We start from the raw sequence: 5757 nt of genomic DNA, 5'->3' as shown, positions 1-5757 counted from the left end.
AGCAGGGGGAACAGGCTCGCGCTGGAGAGAAGCGCCAGATGAAGTTTGGTAGGGTGCAGGCCTAGGAGCAGCGGACTGAGGGACACGGGGCTGGGTATGGTTGGTCCAAGCCGGTTGGGTTGGGTTGGTCACAGTTGGCTGAGCTGGTTTGGCGGGACCTGGCAAAGAGGCAGGAGCTGGCTGGGATGAATTGACTGCAGCAGGTTGAGCTGAGTCAGTAGAACCAGGCTGGGCACGGTAAGCCCCAGCAGGCCGACGTGAGGCCAGAGACTGTGGCCTCCGAGGAGCGGGTCGAGCTTGAGGCTTGTCCCAGGCAGAAAAAGGCAGAGGTATCAACTTGACCTTCCCAGGAGGAGGCCGCTCATACTGGGATGGAGAGGGACACTCTGTTTCAGCACTGCTGTCTGGTTTCTGGGCTTGGACCTGCGTTTTCTCAGGACTCTTCCCCTCACGTGGGGTATGCCGCCATGGCTGGATAGCTGGGGGTGGCTGGGGGTCTTTGGGGTTGCTTGCATTTCCCAAGAGCCGACAGGAAGAGAGCCCAGTTTTCGTCTCATTCTTCCTCCCCAGCGCATGAAGGACCTTCACAGACTCCAGCATGCGCACGCCAAGGGAGGTTCGAGGCTTTTGCAAGCTCTCTTGGAGAAGCTCAGTTTGGTGTTCCTTTCGCTTCGTGTTGGGGATTGCTGGCTTCTCTTCTGCCTTGACTTTGTTCCCTGACTGCTTGTTCTCTTCAGCCTTGTTTCTTCCTCTGGTCCTTTTGGTCTTTTCCTGCCCGTGGCTCTTAGTTTTGCTGACCTTTCTGGATGCAGCTTTCTGAGGTTTGCCTTGCGAGTGCTTGGCCGTGTTCACAGGAGCCCTGTCACTGACTGCAGCATTGCATAGAACCACTTCTCCCCCTAACAGGCACTCTGGATTCTTTGGCTGGCTTTTGGCCTTGGGAGCACCACTGATAGGCTCAGAGGCTTTCTGTTTGTTCTTCCTGGGTTGATGAGAGGGAACCTTTACGACACTTGGCTTTTCCTGCACCTGATTCACCTTAATGGCTCTGGTGTCTTTAGCTTTGATCACGTTGGGACCTTGGGATTGACCAAGATCTTTCAAAGAATTAAAGAGCTGGGGAAGGTGACTATCCTCCGCCAGTGTCGTCATGTCTGCAAAACCACTGCTAGGTTCAGTCCCGTTTTCAAGTGTCCCTAGGTCCTGACGACTGCGGCTGTTCCCTCTCAGATCAGCATTTTCAGAACCAGGCTGCTCCTCTTGGCTGAGGGGATCGGTGCAGGCCAGCGGCTGGTGAATATCAGGGATTCCTAAAGGGCGTAGTGGAGGATCTTGGTTCTCTGTTGGGATCTGGTAGGCATCCAGAGGCTTTGAAAGCTTGGTTTTGATATCATCCACGTTCTTACTCTCTGTTTGTCCCTGGCTTGGAGCTGGAGGCAGGGCCAGGAGACGACTGGCACTCTGGACTGGAGCTGTCACTGAAATGTCCCCAAGTTCAGACGGTGGGTTACTCTCAAGTATGTGACTGTTTCTGGTACTGCAGGACTTGGGGAGTTGTTGAGTTTGTGTCACACAAAACGTCTGGCTTGGAGGTCGCAATCCCAGGGAATTGTTCATCAGCGGGGAAGTCTCCGTCACTACAAAGGGATCAAGGGAGAAGTCAGTCCCTGGGAAGTGAGATGCTCCCCCTAAACACCAACACAGCAGTCATGTACCTTTCAAGGGGTTCAGGGGCAAGATGGGCAAGGCATTTCTACTAACTCTTCTTAAGGACCCTGGACAGTGCCCTATGCTACGAGGTAAGCGGTGACTGTTGTAATTCTTACTGGTGATCATTTCCTGTCACTGATTCTTGGCTTTCTTTGTATTTCATAGGACTGTTGTAAGTCCAATACAAAATGAGTCTTATTTTTAAAACACACTGAAATGTTTTACAAAGCCTAGCATTCTCATCTAGAGTCCTTTCAATTCTCCCCACTTTCCCGAGAGGCTACGAACACTTCACACCATGAACTAGGAGAGGGGGTAGAGCCCTTTCTGATGAAATGTATCAACAAAGACAGAGTCTCAGCCTGCTTGCTCTCTGGACAGGATCTCAGACCACAAGGTCTTAAATCCTGGTATAAATGAAGGAAGTGAGGACAGTTCAACTGGCACTCTCACAACGAGAGTTCTGAAACACCTTCCAAAGAGCCTATAGCAGTAGATGAGGGAAGGGAGTGCTACAGTGTGGTAGTACAGGGGGAATGATCGGCTACAGCAGTGAAAAATGTGGTACCTATTGGTGTGCTCTCGGGGTTCTTGTACATGTAGCATAGATGACCTTTACAGTGTCCCTCCCACCTTCCCACCTGCATTAGGTTTTTTTTTTTTTATGTTTATTTATTTATTGTTTGAACTTATTTGTTCTACGTATTTATTTTTTTGGCCGCACTGGGTCTTCATCGCTGTGCACGGGCTTTCTCTAGTTGGCGGCTAGCGGGGGCTGCTCTTGGTTGCGGTGTGCGGGCTTCTCATCGCGGTGGCTTCTCTTGTAGCGGAGCATGGGCTGTAGGCGCGTGGGCTTCGGTAGTTGAGGCTCACGGGCTCTAGAATGCAGGCTCAGTCGTTGTGGCACATGGGCTTAGTTGCTCCACGGCATGTGGGATCTTCCCAGACCAGGGCTCGAACCCGTGTCCCCCGCATTGCATTGACAGGCGGATTCTTCACCACGGCGCCACCAGGGAAGCCCTAGGTGTTCTTCTATAGAGTCTCAAAACAGAGGGCACTGAGCGAAGGTAGTGGTTATTAAAGGCTCGGGATCTAAATTCTACCTGTCTCTACACCACTTCCCAGCTGTCGATTTGACCCCACTTTTGAACGCCGACCTCATTCTTCAACTTTCTCTGCCGTTTGTATACTCACCTTGAAAACTTGTTTCTGTGATGCGTTGAGCAGACACAGGGTGGCAGACTGCAGAGGTGGAAGCTGGTGGTCGGATATTTGTGGGCTGAATCTCCTTCAGTCCCATTCCCATTTCTGGTTGCACAGAGGCCCTACTTCCTGTGTGTGACGCAGAGCCATAGGATTGCGGGCAGGAGCCAAGTTCTCCATACAGTAAAGACCCCAGTGTGCCTTGGTTATAGTAATCTACCTGGCTTCCTTCCCGGTAGGGAAGTGACAGGCGGCTATGCCCCTGATTTGTTCGTGGGCCTCCTGATCCAGCAGTTCCCTGGGCTCTGCCCCTGTCGTCAGCTGCCCCTAGGATAACTGTGAGCCCTTGCCACTTCTCTGGTAGATTTCCCTATTCCCCCACTATAATCACACCTGAATAAGGCAACTCAGACCTTTCAGAGATGTGTCCTGAACCTCTTGTTTTCTGAAATACCTATCTGGTGGTTGTGAGACTGAAGGCCAACGTCCCCAAGAGACTTTTTCTATTTCTCCTAGTAAAGCTAGACTCATCTTCTGTCCCCTTCAACTCTCCTCAAATTGTGTTCTTTCAACCCAGACCTCTGACCCTGCTTTTTACTTCTGCCATTTCATCCTCACTCCTGCTTCCTTTCCTAAATCCATACCTCTCTGTTGGCCTTCCTAGCCCTGGGCCAAGTTCCTTCCTCTTTCCTCAGTGTTTACCCCTTTCCTTCATTCTCCCATCCAACTTTCAGTCCTTCCTTTCTCACGCCCCAGTTAGCAGCATCTCAAAATTCTTAAGGTTTATTACTCATCTAGTCATTGTATTCCATTTACTTATTCAGTTCTATACCTATCTTACCTATGTATGGAAGAACAGCTGGTAGCCAAGGTGGCACCAAGAATCCCAGCAGCTCTCACTTGACGTATCCGTAGTAGTCAGCAATTTCCATTTGTTTTTCCCTCTCGGTGAGAAATGGCAGCTTCCCCGAAGAGGTGTATCTGGCAGCATTCTCCCGTTGTTGTTGAGCCCGCCTCTTCATGGCCTCTCGCTCTGGCCTCTGCTCTTGTTCGATGGGCTTTGACATGACTGGCTCAGGCACATTGGGTTCCCTCCATGGAACTCGTTGCTTGCTGAAGTCTTGGAGTAGAAATTGGGTTTGGAGCTTGGGTGGGGACTGGCGCTTAGTCCCAGCAGGGGGAACAGGCTCGCGCTGGAGAGAAGCGCCAGATGAAGTTTGGTAGGGTGCAGGCCTAGGAGCAGCGGACTGAGGGACACGGGGCTGGGTATGGTTGGTCCAAGCCGGTTGGGTTGGGTTGGTCACAGTTGGCTGAGCTGGTTTGGCGGGACCTGGCAAAGAGGCAGGAGCTGGCTGGGATGAATTGACTGCAGCAGGTTGAGCTGAGTCAGTAGAACCAGGCTGGGCACGGTAAGCCCCAGCAGGCCGACGTGAGGCCAGAGACTGTGGCCTCCGAGGAGCGGGTCGAGCTTGAGGCTTGTCCCAGGCAGAAAAAGGCAGAGGTATCAACTTGACCTTCCCAGGAGGAGGCCGCTCATACTGGGATGGAGAGGGACACTCTGTTTCAGCACTGCTGTCTGGTTTCTGGGCTTGGACCTGCGTTTTCTCAGGACTCTTCCCCTCACGTGGGGTATGCCGCCATGGCTGGATAGCTGGGGGTGGCTGGGGGTCTTTGGGGTTGCTTGCATTTCCCAAGAGCCGACAGGAAGAGAGCCCAGTTTTCGTCTCATTCTTCCTCCCCAGCGCATGAAGGACCTTCACAGACTCCAGCATGCGCACGCCAAGGGAGGTTCGAGGCTTTTGCAAGCTCTCTTGGAGAAGCTCAGTTTGGTGTTCCTTTCGCTTCGTGTTGGGGATTGCTGGCTTCTCTTCTGCCTTGACTTTGTTCCCTGACTGCTTGTTCTCTTCAGCCTTGTTTCTTCCTCTGGTCCTTTTGGTCTTTTCCTGCCCGTGGCTCTTAGTTTTGCTGACCTTTCTGGATGCAGCTTTCTGAGGTTTGCCTTGCGCGTGCTTGGCCGTGTTCACAGGAGCCCTGTCACTGACTGCAGCATTGCATAGAACCACTTCTCCCCCTAACAGGCACTCTGGATTCTTTGGCTGGCTTTTGGCCTTGGGAGCACCACTGATAGGCTCAGAGGCTTTCTGTTTGTTCTTCCTGGGTTGATGAGAGGGAACCTTTACGACACTTGGCTTTTCCTGCACCTGATTCACCTTAATGGCTCTGGTGTCTTTAGCTTTGATCACGTTGGGACCTTGGGATTGACCAAGATCTTTCAAAGAATTAAAGAGCTGGGGAAGGTGACTATCCTCCGCCAGTGTCGTCATGTCTGCAAAACCACTGCTAGGTTCAGTCCCGTTTTCAAGTGTCCCTAGGTCCTGACGACTGCGGCTGTTCCCTCTCAGATCAGCATTTTCAGAACCAGGCTGCTCCTCTTGGCTGAGGGGATCGGTGCAGGCCAGCGGCTGGTGAATATCAGGGATTCCTAAAGGGCGTAGTGGAGGATCTTGGTTCTCTGTTGGGATCTGGTAGGCATCCAGAGGCTTTGAAAGCTTGGTTTTGATATCATCCACGTTCTTACTCTCTGTTTGTCCCTGGCTTGGAGCTGGAGGCAGGGCCAGGAGACGACTGGCACTCTGGACTGGAGCTGTCACTGAAATGTCCCCAAGTTCAGACGGTGGGTTACTCTCAAGTATGTGACTGTTTCTGGTACTGCAGGACTTGGGGAGTTGTTGAGTTTGTGTCACACAAAACGTCTGGCTTGGAGGTCGCAATCCCAGGGAATTGTTCATCAGCGGGGAAGTCTCCGTCACTACAAAGGGATCAAGGGAGAAGTCAGTCCCTGGG

Source organism: Balaenoptera acutorostrata, chromosome 12 (assembly GCF_949987535.1).
Source record: "Balaenoptera acutorostrata chromosome 12, mBalAcu1.1, whole genome shotgun sequence".
In the NCBI taxonomy this organism is placed as follows: Eukaryota; Metazoa; Chordata; class Mammalia; order Artiodactyla; family Balaenopteridae; genus Balaenoptera; species Balaenoptera acutorostrata.
This window is presented reverse-complemented; position numbering follows the sequence as displayed.